Source organism: Rhinoderma darwinii, chromosome 9 (genome assembly GCF_050947455.1).
Source record: "Rhinoderma darwinii isolate aRhiDar2 chromosome 9, aRhiDar2.hap1, whole genome shotgun sequence".
Taxonomy (NCBI): Eukaryota; Metazoa; Chordata; class Amphibia; order Anura; family Rhinodermatidae; genus Rhinoderma; species Rhinoderma darwinii.
In genome coordinates this window covers 104433777-104447263 of record NC_134695.1, presented here as the reverse complement: position 1 = coordinate 104447263, position 13487 = coordinate 104433777, and positions in this window count along the sequence as shown.

Below are 13487 nucleotides of genomic sequence, written 5' to 3'. Positions count from 1 at the left end.
CGCGTATTGATTACTTGCTAGTTAATGACGCATTATCGCGACGATTACGTGAAGCGGCGATTGAAGATCTAGTTATTTCGGACCATGCCCCGGTTACCATTACCTTGGCCGACACAGTAGCTAGAGGAACGGATTTTATCTGGAGGTTTCCCGCCTTTCTGGCAAAGGATGAGGGCTTTATACAGAAGCTTAAGGGGTGGTGGATGGAATTTGATGGGGATAATGTATCGCATCGTTCGGAACCGTCATTGTATTGGCGTACAGCCAAAGTGGTAATAAGGGGGAAAGTTATGCAATTTATGTCTAATCTTAAACGCAAAACGGCCGAAGGATACAAGGCAGCAAGCGACAGATTACGGTGTGCATACACAGCATTTCTACATTCTCCATCACCGCCATTGGAGGAGAAATGGAGGGAAGCCAAGCGACAGTTTGATCAGTGGTTAGACAAAAGAGAGAGTATTTACCGGTCCCAATTTGATGCCGATCTAATGCGTTTCGGCAATAAAGCGGGCAAATTATTAGCGCGATTAGCGAAGGGGAGGTATGCACCGTCACACATTTCAACACTTAACGAATCTAATGGAACTTCTACCTCAGACCCAAAAAAAATCAACACCATATTAAGTAAATACTACCAAGCCCTTTACTCAGAAACACCTATAGATCTCCAAAAAGGGAGGGAATTTTTGGAGAAGGTGAAGCTGCCAGGGCTCACTCAGGAGCAGAATGGTCACTTGAGCGCAGAGATTACATTAGAGGAAGTTCGGAGCGCCATTAAGATCTTATCTAACGGAAAGGCCCCGGGTCCGGATGGATTCACAGGAGAGTTTTTTAAATCTCTGAGAGAAGAAATCAGCCCTACCTTGGTGGCATACTATAATATTTTACTAAGGACGGGTGCTTTACCAGCAGAGGCCAAAGTAGCGCATATAAAGGTGTTACCCAAGAAGGGGAAGAATCCTCTTGACCCGGGGTCGTACCGTCCCATTTCACTGATAGACCAAGATCAGAAATTGCTCACGAAAATTTTGGCCAATCGGCTGGCTATGTATCTACCCACACTGGTGGGAAAAACCCAAGTAGGATTTGTAAAGGGCAGGGCAGCAGTGACGAATCTACGCAAAGTGTTGACGGTGCTAGAAACAGTCAGGCACGATCCCCAGCCAGGTACCAGGCCGGCACTATTAGCGTTAGACGCAGAGAAAGCCTTTGATAACATACAATGGGAATGGCTAGGGATGGTGCTGGACAAAATGAACGTTCAGGGAGACTTCCGGGTCTTCCTGAAGGGTGTCTACAATAACCCGCAGGCACGTGTTCACTCCTCAGGGTTCCTGTCGGATCCCTTCCAATTACATAAAGGAACACGACAGGGTTGTCCCCTGTCGCCCCTGTTATTCAATCTCGCATTGGAACCTATGGCTAGATTTCTGGAAGAATCGGATATGTTCAGAGGCATTCAAGTAGGGTCTCGGGCAGTGAAGTTAGCCCTGTTTGCTGATGACGTTATACTTTTTATGTCAAATCCTCAGGAACATTTAAGGACGGTTTTTCAATTTTTGCAGGAATTTGGGCAATGCTCGGGATATAAAGTCAACCTAGCTAAAAGCGAACTGCTGGAGTTGGGCAGGCCATTGCCTAAGACCTTTTGGCAATCCTTGGGGTGTGGGATATCCCCAGTTGAACATTGCATTGCTTATCTGGGTATCAGAATAGGGAGGGTGCCGGACACCCTGTATGGCCTAAATTATCCCCCGTTAATTAAAAAAATACAAGCGGAACTCACTAGATGGGGCCAATTGCCGTTGTCCCTCCTGGGAAGGTGCCACCTGATTAAGATGGTTAGCTTCCCCAGACTGCTATACCCCTTTCAAACAATCCCTCTCTTATTGAAGCATGTGGATGTCTCTAAACTGACGGCCTCATTCACTAAATTTATATGGGCAGGAAAAAGGCCTCGCATCGCACTTACCAAGCTCATGATGGGCAAACAAGAAGGGGGTGTGAACTTTCCGAATGTCAGGGGTTATAACGTGGCCTGTCTTTTTCGTCATGTAGTAGATTGGCTTCACGAAATGAGCAATTATTCCAACTTAGATCTGGAGGGGGAGTATGCCTCACCCTGGAACCTGAAAGCTTTGTTACATTGTAGAGTTGCTTCTCTTCCGTGCCGTCTCAAAACCTCCATTGTATTGAGAGATACAGTCCTAGCTTGGAAAGTGGTATGCAAGCAGTTTGGGTTACCTCACCTGGTATCGAAATATATGCCGTTGAGCGGACACCCGGAATTAGGCAAAGGGAGTCCTACCGGGAGTAGGCAAAGGGGACGGATTTGCCTCATGGGGGATGGTAGGCATTGACAACGCAGGGGATCTTATGCACATAGAGGAAAGGAGGTGGTTAACTGGGGAGGAAATTACCACTAAACTCAGACCCATAGAAGGTAGGGTCAATTTTTTACAAATACTTCAGGTACGAGCATTTTTCACCTCCAGGCTCAGGGATTTGAGTAAGGAAGCTAATTCGCACACTCTAGATGAGGTCATAGGTCCAACAACTGGGCGGGAGACCATTTCAGGGTTGTATAGAGCACTGAGAGATGGTTTTGTTCGTCCGCAATCAAGGGTTAGTTTCAAAATCTGGGAACGGTGGACCCAAGATCCAGGTATAGGAGAGATCATACTGAGGGGTTGGGAGACGGTACGGAAGAGTGTTATAAATGAGAGCTGGAGGGAAACCTATTTTACGTTGATGCATTCAGCTATATATGGCTTTAATATTCTGCCTTCACAATCCTTCCCATACCGCATTACGTGTTGCCCCAAATGCAATACACCTCTGACGAATTTATGGCATGGAGTGTGGGGGTGCGTACATACGAAACGATTTTGGCGGATGGTACAAAAATATATTGAGGATCATTGGAAAGCGAATCTCCCACTGACGCCTCAAGCGCTACTATTCCATCAGGCGCGGCCGCCAGAGGAAGAGGGTGCTCGAGGAGTGAGATCACCTCCAGCGCTGGTGCACACGATTTTACTGGTAGCCTTGAGATGCCTGCTGAGTAAATGGTTGGAGGCAGACACGCCGGGGTTAGAACTGATTGTGTCACGGCTGAAACAGTTATTAGTTCTTGAGAGGGTGGAGGTGGAAAGGCGGAAGGAAACGGGAACCAAGAAGCTATTTGATAAGTGGCAAACATTCATAGAATCGCAATGTACAGCAGCCGAAATAGCGGAAATTGTTAAGCCTTTCCAGCATACAAAGTGGTACTGCACACAGCTCTTGGCAGGCACTTTAGGGGGGTTGCAACTTTGAACTAGTTGGGGGATAAATGATAAGTAGATACTCATTGATGACCTAAGTCGTGTCGGGGTTGGGGGAAGTCATGTTTTCGGTCCATATGAAGATCGACACTTATGCCATGTTTATATGTTTATATGTTATGTTATGTTGAATTTAATTCAAAGTTAATTCAATGACAGTTGAGTGCTGCGCACTCATGATGTAATTTTTACGTGAAATGTTTGTAAGAAAATGTGAAAATTGACAATAAAAAGGATATTTTAAAAAAAAATAATCACCCCATAAATGACTTCATTCACACAAGTAGACCCCACAAGGTTTCCTTCAAGGGGTTTATCATATTTTTAGACAGTCCAGTTTTCTTCTGAAAGTTTCTTGAATAAGATGGAACAAAATAAAATTAGCTTTTTTTAGCAAATGCGTCAGTTTATGCTAGCATTTTTCACACATAGAATGGACCACGGACAAAATTCATCCCATTTCACATTCTTCCACTTCTCCCGTGCATGGGGATACCAAATATGTGTGCCTTATTCACTGTGCAGGCATGTGCCAGGGTTTGGCATAAAAGGAGGCTTTTTGGCCTTTTCGGTCCAGGAATTTTGCATTTGATTTTATAGCCGCATACTGTTTTCTGGGGGGTGTAATGCTGCTGAAACATTAGAAACACCCCATAAATGACTTCATTCACACAAGTAGACCCCACAAGGTTTCCTTCAAGGGGTTTATCATATTTTTAGCAAGTCCAGTTTTCTTCTGAAAGTTTCTTGAATAAGATGGAACAAAATAAAATTAGCTTTTTTTTAGCAAATGCGTCGGTTTATGCCAGCATTTTTCACACATAGAATGGACCACGGCCAAAATGAATCTCCTTTCACATTCTTCCACTTCTCCCGTGCATGGGGATACCAAATATGTGTGCCTTATTCACTGTGCGGGCATGTGCCAGGGCTTGGCATAAAAGGAGGCTTTTTGGTCCAGGAATTCTGCATTTGATTTTAGAGCCGCATACTGTTTTCTGGGGGGCCTAATGCTGCTGAAACATTAGAAACACCCCATAAATGACTTCATTCACACAAGTAGACCCCACAAGGTTTCCTTCAAGGGGTTTATCATATTTTTAGACAGTCCAGTTTTCTTCTGAAAGTTTCTTGAATAAGATGGAACAAAATAAAATTAGCTTTTTTTTAACAAATGCGTCAGTTTATGCTAGCTTTTTCACACACAGAATGGACCACGGCCAAAATTCATCCCATTTCACATTCTCCACTTCTCCCGTGCACGGGGATACCAAATATGTGTGCTTTATTCACGCGCATGTGCCAGGGCTTGGCATAAAAGGAGGCTTTTTGGCCTTTTCGGTCCAGGAATTCTGCACTTGATTTTATAGCAGCATACTGTATTCTGGGGGGCGTAATGCTGCTGAAACATTAGAATCACCCCATAAATTATTTCATTCACGCAAGTAGACCCCACAAGGTTTTCTTCAAAGGGTTTATCATATTTTTAGACAGTCCAGTTTTCTTCTGAAAGTTTCTTGAAAAAGCTAAGTCTTCCATGGAAGTTGAGGAGGGATTCGTCCACACTTACATTCTGCTCAGGGGTGTAGAGTTGCAGAAATAAATTATTCAGGGAATTTATTAGCGGTCTTATTTTGAACAACCGATCCCGGTTTGCATCGGTACTTGGGGGGGCCTGTGCGTTGTCGTTGAAGTGGAGGAACCTCATTATTGTCTCATAACGAGACCTGGGCATTACTGCAGAATATACTGGGGTGGCTTGGGCGGGTCTTGTTGACCAGTAAGACCTAATGGAGGGCTTTTTGACAATACCCATATTTAGGGTGAGCCCCAAAAATTGTTTTAATTCCTGCAAATTGGTGGGCGTCCAATCTCTGGCATGGGTGGATGAAGGTTTCTGCCTTATATATTGCGTGGCATATAAATTTGTTTCGTGGACAATCTGATTTAGGATGTCGTCCGTTATAAATAAATGGAATTAATCCATTTGGACAAAATTTATATTGTCCACGGTTATGCCAGGAGTGGCAGTAAATCAGTGGATTCTAGGCCCAAAAGATGGGGCAGGTGCCCATACAAGAGCCTGGACTGGAGGGACCAGGCTGTCCCGTGCTACAGCGCTACTTGGCCCTGCGCTTTCATGTTCTGCAGTTTCAACTGCATCAGGGACAACGTCCCCTGAAGATGAACCTGAAGTGACGCTGTCATCGTCACTGCCCAAAACAGGTTCCATCTCTGACGCTATCTCTGATGCGGTCTCCGACTCAGACCACAGCATGGCGTATGCCTCCTCGGCGCTAAACAACTTCCTCGCCATAACGTCACTAACACTAACTAAACAAATTTTTTATTTTTTTTTATAAAACACACAAACTAACTGGTATATATATCTACACTACCGCTAACAAAAAATAAACAGCTATTGCTATATATATTATATATATGTGGATATATAGAAGCATAGAACACAGCAACGGCACCAGGACTTCAGAGTAGATGAAAGCAAAAAGTGGATTTTATTCACCTCAATACAGCAACGTTTCGGTTCAACAGGAACCTTTCTCAAGCCATAATGAACTAACAGAGTGTCAAATATTTATAGGAGGAGCATACATAAATCAGCAATAAAACAATTACATGTATATTTCCATCAAAACATAAAGAAAAAAGTATCTCAATCTTGTGACAATGCATTCAAAAAGTGCACAAAGTTCCTCTACTGTAGATCATATAGGAGCTATACAGTATGCATAACAGGTGCACTAGTAATCATATAAAACACTGTAAACCAAGGCAATTGGAAATGATTGGAAGCAGGCAGAAGCTAATTATAATTTTGGAATATTCATTTTTCTTTTATGTATAATATCTCTACTCTGCCCTATTGATGTCTATAGACAAGTTAGATGAGCTATCATGACATATATCTACATTTTTACCACTAGGGGGTGCTATACTACATTTACAATAATCTGTCTGTATGACTTTGGATCTAACCTCCCGATGTTTGAGAATTTGGTTTAAAACCTATATAATTCTCGGGGGGATCGCTCTTGTGATCCACTACATCATGGAGAGTGTGTTTAAACATCTATTTGATGCTATAGTGAATTATTCCTCTGCTCTATTTTTTTAACATATCCCGGCCAGCGCGTGCGCAGTAGGGGTGGAACGCAAGCTCCATCGTGGCGCATGCGCGGTGGCGATGTGACTCCTGATGCATTCCACCGGATTTAATATCCGGTATGGGCGCCATCTTGAGACATGCGCAGTAGACACACACGAGTGTGTCGGGCGCATTTTCCTACTTCCTGCAAGACTGAACGTTGTACAGTAAGTACATCTTTGCTCAATTATGCCTAATTACGATTAGCTTCTGCCTGCTTCCAATCATTTCCAATTGCCTTGGTTTACAGTGTTTTATATGATTACTAGTGCACCTGTTATGCATACTGTATAGCTCCTATATGATCTACAGTAGAGGAACTTTGTGCACTTTTTGAATGCATTGTCACAAGATTGAGATACTTTTTTCTTTATGTTTTGATGGAAATATACATGTAATTGTTTTATTGCTGATTTATGTATGCTCCTCCTATAAATATTTGACACTCTGTTAGTTCATTATGGCTTGAGAAAGGTTCCTGTTGAACCGAAACGTTGCTGTATTGAGGTGAATAAAATCCACTTTTTGCTTTCATCTACTCTGAAGTCCTGGTGCCGTTGCTGTGTTCTATGCTTCTGTCTATCTCTTTGGGGAATTGATTCAACCCCAGGTAACGAGCACATGGCCTGATTTCCTGGAAACCATTGGAGTGCTGTGTTCATCTACCTTTGGACTGTATGTGGATATATATATAATTATATACTCCCTACCTGCCTATTCTAATAGAATAAAAGAAAGAAAGGTAGATAGATAGATAGAAAAAAAAGATAGATGGATAGATAGATTGTATAGATAGATAGAAATCTATCTATACAGAGAATGTTTTAGAGTGTAACTGTATTTTTTTTCACTGTAATCTTCTGGCAGCAATTCTCTCGAGTCTCTTCTTCTCCTCAAACTGAAACAATGTTTGAGGAGAAGAAAAGAGGCAGGAGATTTACTGCCAGAATAGTCTAAATAAAACAAATGTGGTCGCTGTGATAGGTTTTCACAGCGACCACATGTTCAGGGACCATCAGATTGGTCCCTGATACTCTGCCCAGTGCCCAGAGCTGTTGGTAACAGCGTGGGCACAGGGCTGTGTGCACGCGATCGCGTGCACACTGTTTTATACGCAGAAATGCATGTGATCGCTGTGATTGGTTGTCACAGCGATCACATGTTCAGGGGCCAAAAGATTGGCCCCTGCCATTCTGCCCAGTGCCCATGGCTGTTAGCAACAGCCAGGGCATAGAGCTGTGTGCACGCGATTGCGCGTACACAGTCTCTGAAGTGCCGCCGTAATTAGTCTATACGGCGGACTTCAGAGACCCTGACCACTGGCCGTATATATACAGCCAGCGGTCGGGAACCTGTTAAAGGGTTATTCCCAAGTTGACTCAAATTTTTTTTTTTAGACATTCTAAGCAGGAAATTTCTTTTAAAACATTTGGTGTTAAAAAATTTAAAAAATTCATTTCCTAAGTGCCTTTTTTTTACACTTGATAACTCAGCAAGTGCTTGTTATCTTTTCTAAAAAGGGGCGTGAGCGGCTTGATGTCAATCAAGCCGCTCCGCTCTGCAGTGTGCGCGCTCCCGACGTTGCTAGATACTGTAGTTCTAGCAACATCGGGAGAATGTTCGTCTCAAGCGTGCATGGCAAGCCCGATTGAGACGAACTTACTGTGAATGTCAACTACCCTACACTACACTACACTACACTACACTACACTACACTACACTACACTACACTACACTCTCCCCGTTTCGGCAAGCCACTTTTCCATCACCCATCCTGTCACTACATGTAATTTGCGTATCCGCCGCACCGGTGCTGCATCAGCACCCGGTGAACAACTAAAAATATATAAAAAAATAAATAAACTCACCTAAGACGTTCTAACGGCGCTCTGAACGGTCCCGTCACTTGCCATCTTCCTTCTTCTTGGCGCCGCTCGCATTCATAGTAACAATGCGTTGTGGCGCAGTTGACGTAATCATATCAGGCCCACGTGATTACGTCATCTGCGCCCACCGCTCTGTTATTGTGAATGGGAGCATTAGAAGAAAAGTGACGGGACCGTTCAGCTCTTCGTGGGAACGTCTTAGGTGAGTTTATTTTTGTATGTATGTATGTATGTATGTATGTATGTGTATATGTGCATGTATGTTTGCATGTATGTATGTATGTATGTATAGGAAGAAATTGAGACAGCACTCCAAAATATTCAAAAATAAAGATCCTTTATTCCACGTGTGTGCAACGTTTCAGCTCAATGCGAGCCTTTCTCAAGCATAACAGTGTGACACTCAAAACACATATATATGTAGTACAAAATCACAAAACCAATTACATATACATTATAAAATCGTGAGAAAATGATACATCAAATATGCATAACATTATATCAATGGAATCCCCTATAGATATGACAATACATATATAGGGAAATATATATGAAACATTGAATGTGTTTAATATAATTAGTGTGTTTATTATAATAAGGCCAATCAATCAGATGGGCTACATGTGTGTGGTAACATGTGAACAATGTCGAAAGACAGGTGAATATTATAAAATTTAAGTTAAAAATATCTTACCCTCACTGGATCGGCTGATGGCATTTTACACTCTCTACTACGCAGATCTAAACGTTATGTAATCCTATCACCTGTTGGTGTGAGTCATCGCACAACGCGTCATATCGCGCATGCGCATAGCCCACTCATAGCGTAAATCGCCATTTTAGAAGAGGGCTATTCACCCTTTCATGTTCCATATAGATGGCGTCAGATCCTCTCGATTTCGGATATGAGTCACAGTGTGTTTCATCAGTTCGCGCTTGCGCGAAACTCACTGAAAATACTCGGCGCCGTTTTGGGAAAGGGCAATACCACCTGATACGTTATAGGTCCATGTTATCCTCTCATACGTCTGCAAATGTATATGCATATATATAAATATAATTAGCCATATAAACAGCGATATATAGTGTATAAAGCACCACTATAATTTGAGAAAAGATAAATATTATGTCCCTATAAAGATGTACAGTAAATAATAAATCCAAATATCCCAAAATAAATATAGAAATAAGGATATTGAAATATACAATCATAGTGCATAAATGCAAAACAACTGCATCACCAAAAAGGTGGTATTTATTTAGAGGTAAATCATGGACAGATGTAACATATGAATAAAGCATTTAGAATAGGGTACATGTAATAAAGCATAGGAGCAGTGTATATGTATAGCTTCAACCGATCCTTGAGGCAGAACTTTGAGAAAAATATCTGAAAAAAAGAAGAAAATATATTAAGTATTTTTCAAAATATTGATGGTATATCTAGACCAAAATATTATAAATAAAATATATAAAGAAATATATATAAAAGGTATATTCATAGTACAAAATGGTCAAACTGTTATTGATTTCCTAACCACAGAAGAGGGGGAGGAATGCAGGGAAGATGGTAAACCCACGGGCAGATGTTCATATCAAAGTACAACTCTGGCTATCTAGAGAAACTTGGAAAAATCTTGAAATCCATATTAAGACCTCTAGGGGATAAAGTGTCTAGTTTAAAGATCCACTCAAGCTCCAACCGTTTCAATTTTGAGATCCTATCACCGCCACGTCTATGGCGCGGTACATGATCTACGATGTGTAATTTAAAGTCATTCTCCCCATGGTTTTTTTCAACAAAATGTTTAGGTAAGGGTAGGTCAATTTTATTAGTACGAATTGTGGACTTATGATTATTTATTCGTTTTCTGCAATCCAGAGTAGTTTTGCAGAAAACGAATAAATAATCATAAGTCCACAATTACACATCGTAGATCATGTACCGCGCCATAGACATGGCGGTGATAGGATCTCAAAATTGAAACGGTTGGAGCTTGAGTGGATCTTTAAACTAGACACTTTATCCCCTAGAGGTCTTAATATGGATTTCAAGATTTTTCCAAGTTTCTCTAGATAGCCCAGAGTTGTACTTTGATATGAACATCTGCCCGTGGGTTTACCATCTTCCCTGCATTCCTCCCCCTCTTCTGTGGTTAGGAAATCAATAACAGTTTGACCATTTTGTACTATGAATATACCTTTTATATATATTTCTTTATATATTTTATTTATAATATTTTGGTCTAGATATACCATCAATATTTTGAAAAATACTTAATATATTTTCTTCTTTTTTTCAGATATTTTTCTCAAAGTTCTGCCTCAAGGATCGGTTGAAGCTATACATATACACTGCTCCTATGCTTTATTACATGTACCCTATTCTAAATGCTTTATTCATATGTTACATCTGTCCATGATTTACCTCTAAATAAATACCACCTTTTTGGTGATGCAGTTGTTTTGCATTTATGCACTATGATTGTATATTTCAATATCCTTATTTCTATATTTATTTTGGGATATTTGGATTTATTATTTACTGTACATCTTTATAGGGACATAATATTTATCTTTTCTCAAATTATAGAGGTGCTTTATACACTATATATCGCTGTTTATATGGCTAATTATATTTATATATATGCATGTACATTTGCAGACGTATGAGAGGATAACATGGACCTATAACGTATGAGGTGGTATTGCCCTTTCCCAAAACGGCGCCGAGTATTTTCAGTGAGTTTCGCGCAAGCGCGAACTGATGAAACACACTGTGACTCATATCCGAAATCGAGAGGATCTGACGCCATCTATATGGAACATGAAAGGGTGAATAGCCCTCTTCTAAAATGGCGATTTACGCTATGAGTGGGCTATGCGCATGCGCGATATGACGCGTTGTGCGATGACTCACACCAACAGGTGATAGGATTACATAACGTTTAGATCTGCGTAGTAGAGAGTGTAAAATGCCATCAGCCGATCCAGTGAGGGTAAGATATTTTTAACTTAAATTTTATAATATTCACCTGTCTTTCGACATTGTTCACATGTTACCACACACATGTAGCCCATCTGATTGATTGGCCTTATTATAATAAACACACTATTTATATTAAACACATTCAATGTTTCATATATATTTCCCTATATATGTATTGTCATATCTATAGGGGATTCCATTGATATAATGTTATGCATATTTGATGTATCATTTTCTCACGATTTTATAATGTATATGTAATTGGTTTTGTGATTTTGTACTACATATATATGTGTTTTGAGTGTCACACTGTTATGCTTGAGAAAGGCTCGCATTGAGCTGAAACATTGCATGTGGAATAAAGGATCTTTATTTTTGAATATTTTGGAGTGCTGTCTCAATTTCTTCCTATTCTGACTGAGGGGTCACTCTTGGACTGTGACCTAGGAGACGTGCACCCGCTTGAGAGAAATTATTGTCCTGTGCTGTTGATCTGTTTCTATCTAAGTATGTATGTATGTATGTATGTATGTATGTTTTCTTGTATGTATGTTGTCATGTTTGTATGTGTATATGTGCATGTATGTTTTCATGTATGTATGTTTGCATGTTTGCATGTATGTATGTTTGCATGTATGTATGTATGTTGTCATGTTTGTATGTGTATATGTGCATGTATGTTTGCATGTATGTATGTTTGCATGTATGTATGTTTGCATGTGTGTATGTTTGCATGTATGTATGTTTGTTTTCATGTATGTTTTCATGTATGTATGTATGTTTGCATGTATGTATGTTTTCTTGTATGTATGTTTGCATGTTTGCATGTATGTATGCTTGTATGTATGTTTGCTTGTATGTATGTTTTCATGTATGTATGTATGTATGTATGTTGTCATGTTTGTATGTGTATATGTGCATGTATGTTTGCATGTATGTATGTTTGCATGTATGTATGTTTTCATGTATGTATGTTTTCATGTATGTATGTTTGCATGTATGTATGTTTGCATGTATGTATGTTTTCTTGTATGTATGTTTTCATGTATGTATGTTGTCATGTTTGTATGTATGTATGTATGTTTTCATGTATGTATGTTTGCATGTATGTATGTTTGCATGTATGTATGTTTGCATGTATGTTTGCTTGTATGTATGTTTTCATGTATGTATGTTGTCATGTTTGTATGTGTATATGTGCATGTATGTTTGCATGTATGTATGTTTTCATGTATGTATGTTTGCATGTATGTATGTTTGTATGCATGTATGTTTTCTTGTATGTATGTTTTCATGTATGTATGTTGTCATGTTTGTATGTGTGTATGTTTTCATGTATGTGTTTTCATGTAGGTATGTTTGCATGTATGTTTGCATGTATGTATGTATGTATGTTTTCATGTATGTATGTTGTCATGTTTGTATTTGTAAATGTGCATGTATGTTTTCATGTATGTAAGTTTTCATGTATGTATGTTTGCATGTATGTATATATGTACATGTTTGTATGTATGGTTGAATGCAAGTATGTATATTTGCATGTATGTATGTTTGCATGTATGTATGTTTGCATGTATGTTTGCATGTATGTATGTTTGCTTGTATGTATGTTTGCTTGTATGTATGTTTGTATGTATGTTTTCTTTTATGTATGTTGTCATGTTTGTATGTGTATATGTGCATGTATGTGTATATGTGCAGGTATGTTTGCATGTATGTATGTTTTCATGTATGTATGTTTGCATGTATGTTTTCATTTATGTATGTTTGCATGTATGTATGTTTGGATGTATATATGTTTGCATGTATGTATGTTTGCTTGTATGTATGTTTGCTTGTATGTATGTTTGCTTGTATGTATGTATGTTTGCTTGTATGTATGTTTGCTTGTATGTATGTTTGCTTGTATGTATGTTTGCTTGTATGTATGTTGTCATGTTTGTATGTGTATATGTGCATGTATGTTTGCATGTATGTATGTATGTTTGTTTGTATAAATGTCTGTACGGCCATGTATGATACTGTCTGCTGGCGCCCTGTATCTAAGCCAACTTTGCCGAAGGCTTCTATACATGGTATAACAGTCAGTATCACACATTAAAGTGAAACTAAGCCTA